The 20,418-nt window shown below is 38.8% G+C and overlaps 1 long non-coding RNA gene across 2 annotated transcripts in view; it reads left to right on the top strand.

Moving 5' to 3' along the window:
• Positions 1–19,573, top strand: part of LOC116092034 — a 36,398-nt gene extending 16,825 nt beyond the window's left edge. For both annotated transcript variants that reach the window (XR_004119155.1, XR_004119154.1), the window contains 3 exons: positions 2,002–2,119; positions 15,480–15,595; positions 19,401–19,573. This is a non-coding gene — a long non-coding RNA (uncharacterized LOC116092034). The remainder of the gene's footprint in view (positions 1–2,001; positions 2,120–15,479; positions 15,596–19,400) is intronic.
• Positions 19,574–20,418: the final 845 nt, after the last annotated feature.

Genomic DNA, 20,418 nt, shown 5'->3' with positions numbered 1-20,418 from the left:
CCAGCATGGCTCCCTACATCAAAAAGTAACTAACATGTGCTGTGAATAACCTTCACATCTGGATTAGGAATGTGCTCCCGACACATATGGACCTGATAGGACCAACACATTAAGAGTCCCCAGACTTCCTGCCTGAGAACAGAGAGCATCTGGCACTCCTGACTGTAATGAAGTCACACTGGCTCAAACTGGTCAATGTACAAAATGGTGGGATTCTCAGCCTTAAAAATGACATATATACCGTACACTTCAAGGCTCAAGGGCCATTAAGAAAGAGGAGCCAGAAAGAGTAGGAGAGTAAGAACCAGAGGCCGAATCAAAGGAAACAATGTCTTCTACAGTCAGCAGGGGAGCTATATATAAGAACTCAAAAACAGTTTCTCCAATTTTCTTCTAATTCAACTTAATTTGAGATCATTTTTAAAAATTTTATATTTTGTGTATATGTGTGCATGTGCATACACATGCATGCTGTGCACACATTTGCCATAGTACCTATGTAGAAGTCAGAACAACTTGCAGGAGTTGGTTCCCTGCTTCTACCATGTGGCTTTCAAGTGTCAAACTCAGGCTTGTTGGCAAGCATTCAGCCATTTTGCCTGTAGGGGCAAATGTGATCTTTTGGGGGGTGGGATGATAAATTAGAGGGGTGAGGGATGTGGAAGGAAGAAAAATACAGACGTTGGAAGAAGGAAGGCAAAACAACACTAAGAGTATCTGTAAGTCATAAGGAATTAAACTACTAGAATCTCTCTTATAAAACCAACTATGGTACGAATAAGTCTCTGTATAAATATACATATATAGTATAAAAAACTTTAGTATCTGGGCTGACAATCCTCCTTCTAAGAGCCAAAGACCATCTAACAACCATCCATCCCCTCACCACCCCACCTGGACAACAACCAGATATGAGACTGGTTTTTGAGTTTTGGTCAGATTTGTCCAAGAGACTTCTAAAACATTATAGGCTATTGTCCATGGTTGTCTCCAAAGGTGAAAAGTAAGTCCCCATTGTTGAAAACACCACATACTCCTGATGCAGGACCCAGAGGCCCTTGAGCTGGAACTGACCAGAAAGCCACCTCCCTAAGGACAAGTTTTCACAGAACCAAAAGACACAATGCAAATGCCCACAGGAGAAAAGCAACCAACACTGCTACCCAGCTACAATACCAAGATCGTTTTGATTCCTTGTTGCATATCTACTTCTAGAGTTTAATTAACCTTTTAAATTTTATATTTATTTATTATATATGGTTGAGTGTTTTGCCTGCATGTATAAAAATTCATTTTTTGTGTGCCTGGTGCCCAACGATGTCAGAAAAGGGCATTGGATTCTGTGGACCTGGAATTAGAAATGGTCATGAACTACCATGGCAGTTCTGGGAACTGAATCTGGGTCCTCTAGAAGAGCAGCCTAGCCCCTGAGCCATCTCTGTAGACCCTTGGACTTTATCAGCTCTTAACCTGGCCCATAATTATCTGCCTCTGACATCTTTGGCTGGATCAGTGTAGTTTGTAAGAATTCTCACCAATGGGCTGGAGAGATGGCTCAGCCATTAAAGGCTAGGCCCACAACCAAATATATAAGAATTCCTCCAATATTTAAGAAGGGGCTAATATAGCTCCATTAAGCTCAATCCAGGTATTTCTTTTTGCAATGATATCTTTGCACCAACTACATTCTTGTTGCCAAATGTCAACAATTTTGACCTCCCTAGTCACCTAAACAACATGTGAGGCCTATGACAGCCTTGACCTGGACTTCCCCCTTCTCTGCTTTCTCTGTAGAAAGTTGACTCTTCAGCTTCTGTTATTATTAGAAAAATAAAAACAAACAAACAAAAAACCCCACAAACTCACCTTACAAATAATGCCAAGTACCATGGATTCATAGGCTTCTCTTAGATCTGATTATTTCTGAAGCCAAGGAGAACAAAACTCTCTTAAATGACTCTCTCTCTCTCTCTCTTTTTTTTTTTTTTTGGTATATTTTAGTAATTCAAATGGAGAAAGCCACTGCTCTACCACAGAGTTCAGCATGCATCTTGCTGGGGAGTCAGGGTTTTGGCAGAAGCCAGAGGAGCTGAAGGCCAACTGCTGCCCCAGGACACAGGTGGGTCAGTTAATGATGATACACAGCTAAGAGTGATCACAGGGCTCTTGTTGATGGCATCTCATCTCTGACAGTGTTTGGGGGTTAAGGTTGCCCTTTATCCATGTAAACTGGTCCCTTGAAGCAAAAAGAAGCAAGCCCTTTAGTTTATAGCTTACAAACACTCAAGTGCTGTGTCTCTACCATCCTTCATTAATCTAGAAGTAGAAATTTGCAGCATTGCATTCCCAGTTTAGCTAATTCAATATCATGAAAATGCATCACATTGTTCTTCTGATATCCTCTTATGGATAAGACACCGATACCTGAATCTTAATTTCCTTCACTTGACAAATTATTCTTAGAATTGTAACAAGAAAAATCATAACACAATCAAGCTTCAAAATTAGGTTTTTTTTCCTCACCAGAACATCATGCTTTGCATAGCCTTTTACTGCTGCATCTAATTCTACTATGTGCTTCACAGCCCATGGCCAGGTATAACCAGATAACTCTTCATTTTCTATCCTAATGCCCCTTAGTCATTAGGTTGACTCATATATTGCCAGCCCTTTCATGAGTATTCATCAGCAATATATGACATCAATATACTTATGTTTGGTTCCCATGGTTCTTTAAATGTTCAAATTGTGAAGAAAGTGTCTGGTGACAAATAGTTTGTACATCTAAACATTCATCCAGAAGGAAACCATTTTACTGGGAGTTGTATTACACTTCTTTGAAGGCATAAACACAACACTTGCTTTGTTACATACTTGAGTTAACTGCAAAGTTTTTCTCTGTTGCACAAGCCATTTTTCATATGAGATATGTAGACTTGTCTCCATCAATAGAACTCTGCTTTCTCCAACATAGTTTCTTAATGTTTCAGAAGTCTTGGTTCTCATGAGAATATCTGGAAAGCACTCAAAATATATACATAAGTTGTACACAGTTTTCAAGGATCTGGAACCTCTGCGACCCATCTACAGAGCCTGTGGATGCCTAATAGTCTCCCAGCTAAGACATCCTATTCTTCTTCAATAATGGCTGTCATGAAGAACAGTTTAGTTCCTATGACACTAATTCAAATGTACCATATCTCATGAAAGACCCCCTTTTGATCACATGTTTTTCCTTTCTTTGTAAGAATCCTGAGCATCTACAGGAGGCAGAGATTGTCTCTCTGACAGTGTTTTGGATGAAAGTTGTCCTTTGTCTATGTAAAAGGATTTTCATTAGCAATTTGAACACCCTGCTGGTGCACCGGCATAGGACTTTGCATTTAAAGGATGTCATGTTTTTAGTCTGTTTTTAAATCATCCTGGGTTACACGAAGATGTATTCATCTTTACTAAAATAATCTTACCTCTCTGATCCTATTTTCTCCCTTAAGGCAAAGACCCTTGATTGCTCTCCTCCCCTTATGCTGCTGACATACTGTGAAGGTTTGGGTATAAGAGAAGTTCTAACAAGGAAGACCTTTCTGTTGCCCACATCTATAGAGATTGCCCACAGTCCACATTGCCATGCCATCCTGATTTGTAACTTGTTCTGACATGTTTTGCACGTTTTATGTTTTTACCCCTTTCCTCATTAAGTACAGTTTGCCTAACCAAATATCTCCAACTGAAAATGTTTTGAAATTGTGGTCCTTATTCTTAAAGAGAGTGAAAATACTTTAAATAAAAAATTTTTATATCCCATTAAAATGTTTCATCAGAATAAGAAATACTTACTGATATGGACAATAATGTATAAAGATATACCTTAATTTTGCCTTCTTTTGAGTGAAGCAGCAGAAGACTATAAGACATTGCCATATCTTCTCCCAGAGTGTTTGCCCATGGACCACAGAGGTCAGCCAGAGCATGCTGCTCATCCTCCTCAACTCCATATGTCTGGAGTCTCGTATCCTCAGGGAGAAGGGGCTTGGGGGGACTCAATGTCCCTCCACCCCTCCCCTGTACCCAAAAGCTAAAGATCATAAGGTTTAGCATTATAGCAGGGCAGTGGAGGCAACACATTCTGACACTCCTCTGAAGTCCTTTCTTCCTAGTCATCCCCACTCTCTTCTGCTCTCACATTTCCATCTTTTAAGCAAGTTTCAAAATTCCTTGTCTCAGAGATTTTTTGAACCTCTCTGTACTCCTCTAGAAGATTGTGTTAGATGCTTGAACAGAGATGTGAGAGTATGTTGTCCTGATGAGGTATGAGAAATTGCCAGGGATTGACTACATCTCAGGAGTGCATAAGTGTGTAATGTGTGCATGGGTATGTGAGGATTCCTCTGAGATTCTCAGAGACAAGTAGATACCACTGGATGTCAGTCACTACCCACTGGGGTTTTGAAAAATATGGAACTAAGCCAGAAAACTAAGAGACTTGACTTTCTTCTGCTAGTTTGCAGTGTTGAAATGTATGGGTCTGGCTGTTTTTTTTTTTTTTTTAATTTGAGAAAGAAACAAAGAGAGAGAGAGAGAGAGAGAGAGAGAGAGAGAGAGAGAGAGAGAGAGAATGAACACAAACAAAGATAACAAACAATTTTAGATTCCGCCCCCCCCATCAAAAGGATGATTAGAAGTGGGCCAGTTGGAAATACATAATTTAGGTTCCTCAAGCTGTCTTTCTCATAATTACCGCATGAATGCATCTCTACACCATTATGTGGTAACTTAAAATATATCCACACATGCAAAAACATTCTTAAAGAATAATCTTCTATGTAAAGTAATGTCAGACATCACAATAAAAAGCAAATGTGCTAAAATACAAGGTGAAAATTAATAAGAGACTCTCAGTGTAACCTTTTAACATGCTCAATATTGTGCAACTATGCACATTTATCAAAATTTAATTTCACACTCACTGCACATACAAACAGAAAGATCTAATTTGGAGTTGTCTAAACAATTTTCAAGTTATTTAGTTTGTGAAAAATCCCAGGAATTAAAAATATTAGTTATTTGACATGAAAGCTAGAACTACAACCCAAAAGGTACCTTCCTATGCTTGGTTAACCAATCAATCCTTTGTTAAGTCTTTTAAAAAAATTGTCTTTGGGCTAATTTTTGATAACATTTCTTTTGCAACATAGAAAGTAACTTCAGAAAACACAAAGCTTCCTAAATCTTCCTAATTACATCTTCAATTCTATACACATTTATGAGAGAGCTCAAAATAATTGCTGATGCTGGTGTAGTAGAGTATACAAACATATCTTGTTTTAAAAAGCATGCAGCTGTTCTTTTGAGAGCCTCTAGAAGGTGAAATTACATGACTCATCCACGTGGGATGGTCCCAGAATTTACAGCTTGCACATGGAATTTTTCCAGCACTTGCTCTTTACATTTAGGGGTACATTGCTAAGTTTGGAAATACTGTCTTTCTACCACACATTCAAGACTTCTCTTGTATCCAGCAAGGCTTTAAAACCCAGAGTGCAAAGCTATACGCTTTTAAAAAGCCATGACTCACCCACCATCCATTGTGCCTTCTAACGTTGTTATAGCGAGCTCAGATGTGGATAACTCTTCGTCGTTATCTAAGAGTTTTAGTTTGAGGCAGTTATGACATGGAGCAAGATAAAAGGATTCAAGAGCATAGTTATAAGTAGTGAGATGTCATCGGTGCCACTAAAGGAAATGCTGGCATTCAACCCAATTATCTTACAAAGACTGGCATTTTCATCTGATAACATGGGATCATAGAAAAAGATATGACCCAAGGATGAGGCAGCATCTGGGGTTACGGAGGGCTGTATCATCCCATGTTTTACTGTGGAACACAACTCACCCAGAGCATCCATATTCCTCCAGGTCCACTCAGTGATTAGTTAGATCTTACCAATACCTTCTGAAAGCAACACCTCAGCTATGAATCTGATTCAAATACATAAGCCTATAGGGAACATTACAGATACAAACAGCTTCCCAAAGTTATACCAATGATACTTCCTCAGAAGCCACTTACTGGTGGTGTCCCATCAAGCCTGTATAAGGAACTATAGTTTATGAAGACTTGCATCCTTAATTCTTGCTGACCTAGTAGGTATTAATACCCTAGCTTCTCAGGCACTGCACAGGGCAATCTTTGCAATGTACCTGGAGAATGTCTTTGTCTCCCTAAGGCTTGGCTCAGCCTTGCATTGACTTGGCCTCCTTTCTTTCCCATTACCATTGTCTAGACCTTACTTATTTTTCATGGTGGAATTCAGGAGACTGATTTTCCACAAACTTTCACCTAAACACTTGATTTTAGGGAGGTGTAATATAAAACGACACTAGAGAAAAGTTTAGAGAAGGAAGACAAATATATTGATAAGTTTTATGTGCCAACCTGAATGGGCCATCAGTCCCCAGATGTTTGTCTCAACATTGTTTCTGGACGCAGTTTGAAGATGCTTCTGGAATATTAACATTTAAATTGGTAGATGCAGGGAAGCACAGTGTCTTCCTAATATCCCTGGCAGGGCTGAGTGGAACAAAAGGGTAGGCAAGAGTGATCTCATCTCTCTTCATGATTGTATTTGAGATGACATATGGTTTAGGCTTTTTCCTGCCATTAGCCTTTGATGTTACTAGCCCTCTTGGTTTCCAGGTCTGTAGACTACAGATCCTGGAACTTCTCGGCCTTCACAATGCCTTCAGTTGATTTTAATAAATCAGTATCTACTACCCATCTATCTTCTAACTATCATCTATCTATATGTTTCTATCTATCCATCCATTGTCTATTGATCTACCTATATGTTACTTATCCATTCATCTATCATTGCTTTAGATTTCTTGTTACTGTGACAAAGGGCCTGACAATTCAGCCTAGGGGGTTATTTTGGCTTTTGTTCCAGGGTACAATTAATCAAGGTGGCACATGCATAGCCATGAGAGCAGCTTTATATGTGGCAACAGGAGTATGAGGCACACGCCTAGATCATGTACATAATCAGGAAAGAGAGAAATGAATACTGATACTCAGCTTGTTTTTTTTTTTCTTTTTCATTAGTCTAGGATCCCCTTGTCAATGGGCATGTGATGGTTTCATCTAGATTGGGAGTAGGTCTTCTTTCCTTGGATAAACTATTCTAGATGAAATAAATTAAACAGGATCTTGCTATTTAGCCAAGGCTAACTTGGAGCTCTTGCTTGTCCTGGATATGCTTTCTAAATGTTGATGATGACACACACATGCCATTAAGTCCAACTGTAAATATTATTATAAGTGAGAAAAAGTTCAAGAGACTATACAGTTCAAACCTTGACAAATAAAAACATTTAGAATATATTTTATTAATTAGTGCCTCAACACAACTCCACTTCCTCCTGTGCTTGGCATTGTGAGCTTTGATTACTTCTTCATAAAAGTGAAGTAGCCATATCAGAGTGTTGAAAGATGGCTCAGTCAGGGCTTCTGTATAAGAGAAGGGTTAGTGTTAATTTTTAGCTGAAAACTTTTTTATTGATTTTTTTATTGATTTTGACATCAGTACTTCTAAATTCCAATGTGATTTACTGAGTGAGTTTATTTTTAACATTTTAAAAATTCTGTCAGTCTTTTTTTTCTATTTGTCTGTCTTTCCTTCTTTCTCTCAGCTCCCAGAAACATATCCTAATCAAGCTTGTTTGCATGATGATCTCATTGAGAACGATGAAGAAAATATTGTCTATCTGTTTAAGTTTCACATGAAACAATACATTTTATTACATTTATTTGTGTGTGTGCATATATGCATATATGTGTGCATGCACACGTGAATGTGTGCATGTGCACCACAGAACACATATGGAGATCAATGTCCAAAATTTATTCTCTCCTTCCATTATGTGGGTTCTAGAAATGGAATTATCATCCCAAAATTCTAGAAGGATTTTTGAATGCTTTTATTACAAAAAGAAAAAATGATTAGGTGTAGGAAAAATGACTCCACTGGTCAAGTTCTTGCATTGAAGTGATGGTCACTCAAGTTTAGATACCCAGCACCCATGCAGAAAGTGGTTCTCTAGAGCTCACAAGCCAGCAAGCCTAGCTGAATTAGAGGGCTCCAGGGTCAGTGAGAGACCATGTCTTAAAAACTGAGGTAGAAAATGACTATGGAAGACAAAATAATGTTAACCTTGAACCTCCACATGCAGGTACATGGGTATGCATGTGTGCAGGCGCACACATTGAAAAATGATAAGAGTTTGGGGTTAATGGTTATTTTTAGGTCAATTTAAGCACTAAACAATGGATATCTATGGTGAAATGTTACATGCTGCCACTAAGATACGTGTAGTGTAGTGTAGTTGTTTTATGTATTTTTAAAATTAAAATAATATCCACTTCATAATATGAGGCAGTAAAGCTACATGATCAAATTCTTCTTTTACAGAATACATCAGTGTATTGATATGTCTGGGCAAATTACCTCTCCTGCAAAGTAGATGGGTTGTTACTGGGTTAGGTTCTAAACTTTTCATTATGAAAACTTTCAAATATGGAACACATATTGTACATATATTGTCTGTCTTTAGTCTCCAAGAGAGAGTAATTCTGTCATATTTCTTTCATGTCTGCATTTGTCATTTCATGGCACACTTGACAAGTTTGCACAGGTTCTCTCTGCTCTCTGACTCTACAAAACTTCATTAGCAAAGATGAATGAGATTTTCTAAAACATGATATTATATGCTTAGATGTGTAAAACATGGGTTGTCTTATAATAATGATAAATTCTATTTTCTGAAATTCCATATGTACTAAAGTATTCTACCTACTATTTGTGGAATTTACTGAACATGTCACATTAGCTAGTGTCTTTCTGACAGGAGCCAACTGTCATAACCTAATGACGCACAGCAGTTGACTGTAAACAAGAGGATTCTTCTGCTCTGCTCTTGAACAGAAGCCCCTAGATGCTCACAGCACTGCAATGCTGTTCCAATGGGTGTTTCATGACAGGTTGAGGCATAAGCTGAAAAAAAGACAGAATAGGAAGGGATAATGATCAGGCTTGACTGAATGTGCTCCCTAAAAGTTCATGTGCTGAAAACATAACTCTAAATTTATGCTCCTGGTAGTTAGACTATGGATCTCTGGAGGTAATGAGGGTCAGAAGAGGATGAAGAGTGGGGCCTCCATGATGACCTCAGTGGTTTGTCAGAAGAAGCACAGATAGGACATCCCATGCTTGCTCTATCTCAAGCCATGTTCTCCACTGTGGTTAATGCAACAAGATGGCCCTCACCAGATGTGAATCCAGATGGTGTGGCTGGGAAAGTACATTAGAGCATTTTTCAACTTTTCTATGGTTAGAGAAATTTTCATAACTAAGAATCTAAAATTAAAGTATCATGTGACAGCTATGTACTCAACAGAGAGGAATCTGATGCCCAAGACAACCTAGGGACCGGACCTGACCAAGATTACAGCACAGGCTGCTCCTTGCACTTACCTCTGGCTAAGGAGAGCTAACTTTCATCCTAGGGATGTCCTTTTATTACAACAAGAAAATAAAGGTTAGAATTGCATTTGCCTCCTCACCCTATATGTAGCATCTTCTCAATACAACAGAAAGGATTGGAATAACAAGTTAACACCGATTTCCAGCCTTCCTTAGACTCTCTATGTGACCACTCAAATGCAGTTTGTGTGCATGTGGTGAGCTTTTCAGACATCAGACCACAACACTGATGTAATATTAGATGGATTTGGAAGGAATGGGCAAACAGGTGACTGATGAATGGATCACCTTGGTGAGTCATAAACCTGCCATTAACTAAGATTGTTACTTCAACTCCATTTGTGGGTGTTTAAGGCTTAAAGACTTTCTTGTTGGGGTCCTCTTCACCCCATGATACTTATAATATACTTAGAATGGTAAAACAATAAGGAGGAACTGTAAATCTATACAATGTATATGTTTTCTTTAACATAACTATAGCTTAACTCAATACAACTTCGGTGGTAGAAACACTCAAAAGTGAAATTAATATAATAAACATGGAATTGTGCTCCTAGCTCTGATATATTCATGATTAGAACTGCTAACCTCTCCAATAAGGCAATCACAAAAAAAATACTACAGGGATTTTAATTATTTCAGACTCTATAACATGAACTTAATTATAGAATTAATATATGTGTTTATGTGTGTAGAACATATATGCACATGCAGGTATATGTTCCATGGATGGCAGAGGTCTACATCAATCATGTTTTTTTAATCATTTTCCCCAAATATTTTTGTCACTGAATCCAGAGTTCACCAGCCTCAAGTCAAGTCCATACTGGCTCATTAGCAAGCTCTAGGGATCCTCCTGTTTCTGTCTACCATCTCTGGGATTACAAGCACACGCTGTCATGCCTAGTGCTTTTTAAGAGTAAAAGAGTGATCTCAGTTCAGGTCCTCATGTTTCACTATCAAGTGCTTTATCTGTTGAACCCCCCAAAAATGTATTTCTGCAAACTATTTCATATCACAATCATTTTACTGATTTTATCTGGGCAAATCATACTGTTGACATTTCAGAAGCATGGGAGATCTTAGCCATAAATCTTTGTTCTTCATGAGAAATCTGAGATTCAGAAAGTAAGTCAGTTCGTAAAGATCATGCGGGACTAAAATGCAAGTCAGCAGACTCTTCAAATTAATTTCTTCCCCTACTGCTCTCATTTGGCTTTGTTGATACAGGGTCTCTCTAGGTAGCCCAGATTGACATCAAACCCCGAATCCTCCTGCCTTGGCTTCCCTATGGGTGGGATTGCAGGCTTATTCCATTACATCCAGATATCAAATTTCAGTTATTTAAGCAGAGGCTGTGAGTTTGTATTTACAAAATCAAACAAACAAATAAAAATCTTTGTCATCCATAAAGGATTGTAGTTAAAGAAACAGAAAGCTTTGTCCATACAATCTGGACTGACGGCCCTTTCCTAAGCATCTCTCCCTCTCCCCCTTTTACTTTCTCTTTAGTGGTTGGTGTAAGTATGTATCTTCACAGTAGAACATGTGTCCAATCTTGAGTTTTACATGATCATTACTGTAGAGACCTTCAAGTCAAGTGCACTAATGCCCTTTTAGAAAGGCTCCTTGGAGAATCACTAACAGTAGAGAGGAACTGAGTTTATTTTTAAATGATTCATGAAATTAAAGTTTAACATAATTGGACATGAATTGTTCCTGGAGTTTCATTTCTGTATCCTGAAGTACACATGGTGGGAAACTTTTAGTCATAAAGCATTTCTCTCTCAAGGATGTAAATGCCTTTGACATTGCTGGATGGTTCTGTCACTGAGGGAATGGGCACCATCTGTCCCTGCTTAGCTGTGCTGAGAGCATTGACCCGACAGCACACGGAGAAACCGGAGAAGCCTGGTGGAGTATCGCCATTCCTTTCTAACCCAGTAATGAGTTATCTGAAGTGTTAGAAACACCATGAGTTTCTCTGAAATGAAGACAGTGGAATTATTGTCAGTCTGGAAAAGATTAATTATGGGAGTTCAGCAGGAGAATGAGACAGAAGCTATCTGGGTTCAGAACCAGTAACCTTTTCCAGCTGTCATAGAGCAGTAAAAAGGGAGTCAGATACTCTCTATTTGCTGGGGATTTTACAGAGACAGCTGTGTTAGGCAGAGGTAAGAAAGCCTATTAGTACAAACAGAGGCTAAGCAGTGAGAGAGTTAAGATATTCAGATGAGGACGGTGTTTTGCTCAATCTAAACAAACTCGGTAATTGCAATTCACCTTTCATCCTAATCTACTACAGTCAGCACCAAAAGAGAAATGAACACAGATGTCAGATCATTGGCAGAGGCTTAATTTCCTCTGACCCACACATCTAATTTTATAAGCAGTCTATTATCCCTACTTACATTACATATGTGTAGCTAATTAACTCATCATATTCTCCCTGAAACGTTACCATCCTCATTCTTTGGTGCTTCCACTTTCTATTCCTGGAAACAGCTTTGGTTAGTCCGAAGCCTCAGCCCACCATGAACACAGCCCTTCCCCCTTTCATCTACTTGCCAACTGCTCATGCTTCCAGAATACATCTCTACCTTTCCCTTTTCTCTTTGTGTTCAACACCACAGCCACAATTCAAGTCTTTCCTTCTCACCATTTGTACACTCTCTAAATATTATCCAGTGGTGTTCCTTAACCTCAGTCTAATCTACAGTGTGGTTTACAGCCTTTTCCCCCTCTACAGATCAGTTTGAATCACTATGGTCCTATGTTCTCAAAATTCAGCTACTCTAAATGTATCCTTGAACTAAAGCCATTTAGTGTTTCTGATTTTGTATCCAGTGACTCAATGCTTTTGATCTTGCTCTGTGCTTCCTGCCCTGAATTTTCTTGCTTGAGTACCTAATTTGTGAAGTTTCTGGGGCCTGGGTTGCCATCACTTTCTTTTTGTCCTTTTAAGACCTAAGTCAAATCCTCCATAGAACTTTCTTTACTTCCAAAGCCATGAACACCAGGATAGGGTCAGAGGAATCCATCTGATAATATTATAAGATCATTGAATTTATTATAACATTGAAATCATATACCTCTGGACCACATACTATTTTTTTCAGTTTAGACTATCCTATTCAAAATGATGGTTAGATGGCCAGCACTAGTCTGTAGCCTAAGGAACTTTCCAAAAAGACATTGAAAATAAAGACAGATGAAACCTCTTACTACAACTGGAAGCCTGGATCAACCTATAATAAATATAAGTACTGGTGAGCCTTTAGAACACACATATGTGCATACACATGGATCATGTTTTCACAGGGAAATATGACTGAATAATGTGGAGCATTCTTTGGTAGGGTAGATAAGCATGACCATAACATGGAACCCATACATTCTGATGGCAAATGAACACCTGCTTTCCTTCTCTTTCACTCCACCCCCACATTCTATAACAGTCACTCAGTGTTCTTACTATACCCCGCTCGGAATTCCACACCTGTTCATTCTCTTCTTGGTCTTTGGCCCAAATTAAAATCACTTCTTTTTTGAAACCTATGAAAGGAGGAAAATAAATTGCCTTCCTTTTTCAATTTCTGGGCATGTTGACTCTACTGTAGTTATGACAATCTTCATATTGGTGCCTGGGTTACTCTGCTTTCTTGTTGTCTGTACCATGCCTATGCTAATGGATAAGATCCTGGGCTGTACAATAAAATGAATGGATAATTATTCAACTTGTGTATCACTAGGATCTATAAAATGCCTAATGAGTGGGTATTTGCTAAGTCTGTAGAAGTGAAAGGATGCCTGTCCATACAGCAGGTATGCATGCTTTAAGTTTCCTGGGAAAAGGAGACTTTGTCATATTCAACTAACTTACTGGGAAGGAACTTAAGAGTTAAAGCCAAGACTTCTTCCACTCAGGTCTCAGGACAGAGCTAACTCCTCCAACTAGAGTGACCCACATGAAGTTGCTCACTAAATCCTTGCATATTGAAAGTAAGGACTATTCTGTGAGACTTGAAATTTTTAAAAACACAACAAATGACTTCACATTGAAGCTTAACTTTAACAGGCTTTATATATAATTACATTTCTTTATATAGCACATTTACAACAGATTGATAAGGTAAAGCAAAACAAGATAGAAGCAATGTTTGAGAAAGGCATATGTATCCATATCAGTCTTCTCTTCAAAGTGCTATCAAATCACTAAGGTCAGTAGATCGCGGCCTGAACTAGAATTTTACTGAACTATATTTCAGCATGAAAAAATAATGAGGACTGTCTCTGCGGTGTTTCTGGTTCTGTGGGATAATAGACAACTAATGTAGTCTGATCAACATGTCAACTAGTATTTTAGTCAGGGAAAGGAACCACAGGACTGGTTTTCAAAACAAATCGATTATTTCAGGTTACTTAAGATTCTTGCAAGTGATTGCAAGCAGAGTTACAGCGGTCAAGTCTCAAGTCCATATTGTAAGCTGATTAGCCAGGTATCCCATTTCATAATGGAGTCCAGCTGTGTCTATCTGGGACCTGGTGGTAGAGCAATTCCAAGAAACATTCCCCCTATCAACCCTACCTTTAGAAAGGACAGGGCTGCTAGCAAAGATTTTAAAAAACTGGTTATGCTTATACCATGATTGAGAGAAAACATTCTAGTTTTAACAAAGGTAAAGAATGCTATTACAGGATCCATGCAGCTCTATTTGTGGATGTAAAATCTTCCCTTGGAGTTTGGATTCCCATAGCCAGTCATACTAGCCATTGGGGAATGAGAGGTCAGACTACATAGGTCATTAGTATGATAGCTTCTTGCCTCTTCATGTGCGTTATTTCTCCACACCTCTTCTAAAGAATCCCGTGCCATTTGCTGTTGATTTACACAGAGCTGCTGCTACATTATGTCCTTTTGGTCAAAATTAGATTATACAAATTCATAACTCTTACCTGAGATCATTCAACTTTCTATATTACCAGATAGTTTCCTTTTTACTAGCTATAACTGAAATGAGAATTTACAACTTAGAATCTTTTAAAAAAAATCTGAATGGATTGACCAAATGCTTAAAGCCTGTAGTGTAGCCACACTGTCATGGGAACACAAATCTAAATGGTTGGGGTTCTGCATTTCTCTCTGCTCCTCCCCAGGGTATGGTACTCACTACATTATTTAGTATGTACTCAAACACTCCCAGCAAACCCGATGCGAAATGACAAATACAGGAGAGTGTTTGTGGCCCATTGAATAGAAACATCATCTGTGGTCACTTTCTATCATCTTAATTGTAACATGTAAATAAAAACAAGGAAATCACGTTATTCATCCCAGGATTCACATTGCCAGCTTCCATAGTATCTATGAATGGAAAAAGGAAAGGTAACATTTTGCTTGTATGTGTATGTGCCATGAGCTTTTGGGTGTCACACTTCTGAAGAAGCAGGGCATCCTGTGTGGGGAAAAAGGATGCTAGAAAGTTGACTCATTCCTTTTGACTCATTCAATTCCCTTGGCAGTTAGGGCAACAAAAGTAAGCCATGTCAGGTGACATAATTCTCAATGCACTTTGGAGAGTTTTCATTCCCGTGCACATGCTTAATGGCCCATTAAAGAGTTATTCCAACAGCTATAGTAGGTTGGCTTTAATTTTAAAACTCTCTTGCTTTTAGTTAACAACAAAATAAATGGTGAAAATGTTTTCACTTATGATCTGCTTCCAAGAAAGGCCTCAGCAATACAAGGCTCACTTAGGCATTGTTTAATCAGAACCTAGGAACAGAAACTCCAGGCAAAATACAGCTGTGCTGAGGAATGGGGTCAGAGATGGAAGGAACTGAATACGCTATATTTCTCAAAAAAAAAAAAAAAAAAAAAAAGTTCCCTCTATTTCATTTACTTTTACACATAATTTTTTAAACAACTTCTCTGTGCAGGACACAAGGAAAGCTGCAAGAAGTGTCCAGCTGCAACTCAGTCCCTACATCTGTACCTTCTCATAGGGCCATCACTCAAGAACAGTGCAAGGGAGGAAGCGGCTCCGATAGAAGAGGTATGGATAACTGCAGAGCAGTTCATCAGTTCATCCTATTGACCAAGGAAAACAATAGAAGGCTCTGTAGACCAGATCCCTATAAGCCAGACCTAGGAAAGGAAACTTTTGTCAGGTTGAAGGAAGGGTATATTCTAGGTAAATATAAAATAAGAATGAGTCACAATGAGTGGGGGAAGTAAGGGAACAGTGCTTGGCTTGATTGATTAGTGGAAAAAGCAAAGAGGAGGTCAGATGGGCATACCACTTAAGTCCATTTTACAGAAAGGTTGAAGGCTCCATGGACTTTTTTTTATATTAAACTGTTTATATTGGCCCAGAAGTCTCCAGTAGAAAACTGATTCTTATCCATTGTACTGTTAAATAAGAACAGAATGTTTGGAAGTAAACCGTATTTTAAAGATAGCTTTCCCTTGATGGGCTCACCCCAGATGCCCATACAATAACTCAGCTTTGGAGCATAGCCAGTGGTCAGTTGGACTTGTTGAAGTTAAGAAGAAAGAGTAGCAACACTGGGGCGAACCCACACCTACCTGTTTCCCAAAATAACAACAATGCAGTAAGAAAAAACTATATACTGAGTGCTGCTGTTCTTAGGATATGGCAAGTGTTCATTGTATTAACTTATTTAACTCTCAGAATGGCTCTTAAGTGGGTAAGGGACTCCCAGGGTGAGTTTACAGATCAAATAACTAACACCCGCATCCAAGTAAAATCCCAGAAAAGTCCAGTCAAACTGACTTGACCTGAGTTGGCCTCTCCTATCTCTTACTTCACATAGGGACACCAGAAAATTCTTTACCCTTTATTATTGATAGCTGTTCCGGCACATTGGTTTAAAATAAGCCTCCGAAGAGCCTCAGGTTGAGTATAACCCAGTTGGCCCAGAAGCCACCACCTCTGCTTCTAGAGAATGCTGTGGAATACATTAACAGTGGTCCATGTTCCTGTGGCTGAGACTACCAGAGTTGAGCTCACACTGTAAATACAGCATGGGCTCTGAGGACAAGTTGTGGGGATCAAATACTGACCCTACCACACACCAGGTAGTTTCTATAGCCAACACCTCTTTGGTGCCTTGATTTAATTGTAAAATACACAGGGGCTTCCTTCATAGATTTGTGCCAGAAGTTAAATAAGGCAATACTAGAGATGTATGTGCTTAAACTTTACTGGGGAATTAGTGAGTGCTCCTGTTCAATTTAGTTGTTACTATTTTCAATCAAATATAAGGACTAAATTCAGCATAGTAGAAGCAAGGAACAGAATACACTGTTGCGTTTCTTTAGGGCATTTGCATGGCTCCTCTTTGTATCTCCCTGTCTCTGTCTTTGAGCTTGGTTCTTCATTTCTGTAGAAGTAAACATGAACCCTGCCAGTCAGTGACTTTCCAAGATTCTCACAGAAATCCAAAGGCAAATCATCTAAACTGTGAATCTTCCAGCTCGGAGGTCATAAATCACTTTCAAAATACAAAATGGAGCTTGGCTGCTAACTTGTTAGCCCTTACCTTTGAGAAAGCTACCTGCACATCCCAGACCCATTCAGTGCTCTGCTCACTATGGCTGAGCCATGCTTAAAGAGTAGACACACTGTTTCTGATGTCTAGAGAGGCAGCACATGGTGATGTTGACAAGATACAGGGGTGGAAGAAGATTAAGGCTCTTCAGCAGCTGAAAACTCATGTTCTGCTATTTTTAGATGACCATTAAACTCACAGTTTTTAATAGCATTTAATAGTCGCCTCCCCCCCAACCCCAGACTACAGTTACAGAGGAAGAAAAATATTCAACATTTTATCTGTTTATCTTCCAAAAGTTCCCAGGAGACAGCTCCCGAGCCCTTAAAATACTGTACTCCATATTAGGTAACACATGGCAGGCTGGCCTTATAGGCCCTTTTCTTTTAATGAGCAAATGGGCTCCAACCCTCCCTTTCCTCAGCTCCAGGCAGAAGGAAAGGATATTTCTCAGGCCCCCTGGCCCTCTAGATTGGAGATAGGCTTGGCCCTTGGGAAACTGTGATAGAAGATTGGAAGAAATCTGAAGAACAAGGTCAAGGTGTTGTTCTTTTTAGCTCCCTGCCCCTCTAGGGCACCATTAGTACTTCTGACTCTCCTAATTTATAGATGTTTGTCTCCCACTCTATGGTTTCAGCTGCTAGGATCTGGCCACACTGCATCTCTGAAGGTCCTCCTTCTAGGTCCTCTAGGCATGTGCAGTTTCCTGCTAATGATCACCATCTGTTTGCTCCTGGGCCCACAAACTATATAAACTTCCCAGTGTGAAAGTTCCTTTGTAATGATCAGGGTGAATATTTCCCTCCTGGATTTGATGCTCCAGTCAACAGTCTAATTCAAGTGCACTGGTTGGGGCTTTCCTTATTGATCTTACCCCAGAGTGAAGCAGATGCCATTTTCACTATTCTCATTTTCATCTATATCTATTTCAATGCTTTTCAGGACCCCAGAAACATGGGGACATCCTCAGATCCTGCTTCACTAATGACTCACTCTCCTCTTTTATTTTCTAGGATATAAGTTTACAAAGTGCCAACCTTGAGGGATTAGAAAACTAACACATTATCTTAACTTTCAAAAAGAAGACTTTCTTAAAGTACTAGGCTTTGTTGGTCTCCATTGTCAAGACACATGCCCAGTAGCAATCTATTGTATAAAGCCTGTCTTCTGGTCATTCTTATGAATACAAGTTAGACTCTATGATTTACTTCTTCAAAATTAACCCCAAGGTAGATATGATAATGAACAACCCAAGGGTTTTTTTGTTTGTTTTTGTTTTGCTTTGCTTATTGTTCACCTACAGACTAAGAGTTAACAAGTTCTACATGTAGTTGTATTGTTCTGTACCTCTCTGAATACTTTGTGTCTTCACTTGCCTAGTACCAATCTACTGAGTTTCTAAAAGACTGAGTTAGGCTTAATGAAAGATAAGGCATACCTAGGTGAAAACTGGATTTGCATTAATTTAAACAATCTGTTGTGAATAGAGTAATGCTTTCTAGTTCCCTCCTGTATTCATCTTCTGAGTTCCATGTATAAAATAGACTCCTAGAGGTTTGGGGGGAAAGATAGTCCATAACACATCACACCCTTTGCAGAAACCCATTTTGGTTCAAAGAGAACCCACAAAGTGCTTCAGACACAAGCAGAGACTTAAATTAGATAAAGGTTATGGGGAGGCTGGGGTCAGATGCTCTCTGATCAGGTCACTACTTCCGTGCTCAGAATCCTTAAAATGGCAGGCTTCAGGCTTACTGACATATGCAAGAACTTCCTGAGGGATGAGCTGATGGTATTTAGGAGGCCTCTATAAAATAAGCAAGAAAGGAAATATGAACTTGCATAGTTTACTACTGCCAATAAATACAGTACTAATTTATCTGAGCTAATGAAAGCTTCAAAATAGTTCCTAAATCTTTAGCTGAACATCTGTGCTAAACGTGGGTGGTCATGATAGCAGCAAATTAACTGCTTTTGGTTATTTATTGGCATGAGTTAAAAATGTATAGTGCAATTTGTTTACTAAAGATAAGGTGCTGGAATCATAGCATGTTGCTTTTGATGTTGAAGAAATGTATTTTATCCTTTGTTGAGTTTTCTGGTAAAATTCAATATTCTACAGTTAGTTTGGAAAAATAATTTAGATGTAAAGCATCCTATAAACTTATATAAATAAGTGAAAATTTATCAGTAGGATTAGTTGTCTGTAAGTAACACTTGGAACAGTTAACGTTTATTCTTTTGGGGTGAAGTTATGTGTTGGCATTTATCTTTTCTTTCTTCCAGGTTGGGTTGCTCTTCTCCTGGTTTCTAAATACTAGGCCAGAAAAGGTTTCTAGTGCAGTGGAAGACCCAGCGTGTCAAACAACTTGATCCTTTGCTTTGTTCATGATCTAAAATCTGAAAGATTCTAAATTCCTACAGTTTAATAAATGGTCTCCCCATGTGCCTCCCAGTCATTAACCTCTGACCTATCTCCCTTATTTCTGTGAATTTGCAGAACTTGGCAGGGAATGACAGAGGCAGCCATTGTACCAATCCTGAGTACACAAAGACACTACACAACACTGCAAAATCCAGAACCCACCCCAAAGCTTACTACCTCCAGTAACCAAAACCACACAACCTTTATTGTGAAAAAGCAGACATAGACAGTTCCTAAGTGAAAAGATTATGCTCTCAGGATATATAATGTATAGCATAATATATAACACACTTATACATACATGGTCACAGGATCAAATAAATCCACATAGTAATATAGAATTGCTTTTATGAACTTAGGCCCACTATGAAGTAAATAGTGCCAGGGAAAAATTCATGCTTAGAGGCTAGGTAAACTTTGACATAATCAAATGTGAGAAACAGGAGTGAAGGCGAAGCAAGAGGAAGCAGGAAGCCAATCCCCGGGGTTTTATTAGTTTTTAAAACGGTTGAAAAGGCATCAGATTGAAGACTGGGAGCATCATCATTGTAATAGCAGAACATTAGCAACTCTGAAATTAGCAAATGACAGCCCTAGGAGTCTTATCTGTGGGGCTAAAAATTTATATTACTCATCTAAATAATAGAAAAATGTGGTTTGGGTTTCCAACTACTTAAGTCATATGTCTTTCTCTAACTTTTTTTCCCCCACAGATATGCCATATCTCCTGGTTCTGATCTGTAATTGTGAAATTGTAATTTGGCCTAAACAGAATAATAGGCAAGGGGCAGATAGAGACAATTATTTTCATGCCCTAATTCATGAATGCTAACAAGCCCTATAGACAACAATAATTAATTGCTATTCTTCTAAGTCCCC

This window comes from Mastomys coucha, unplaced genomic scaffold, assembly GCF_008632895.1.
Source record: "Mastomys coucha isolate ucsf_1 unplaced genomic scaffold, UCSF_Mcou_1 pScaffold15, whole genome shotgun sequence".
NCBI classification, from domain to species: Eukaryota; Metazoa; Chordata; class Mammalia; order Rodentia; family Muridae; genus Mastomys; species Mastomys coucha.
Note: the sequence above shows the minus strand (reverse complement) of the source record. Positions and strands in the feature narration are given on the sequence as shown.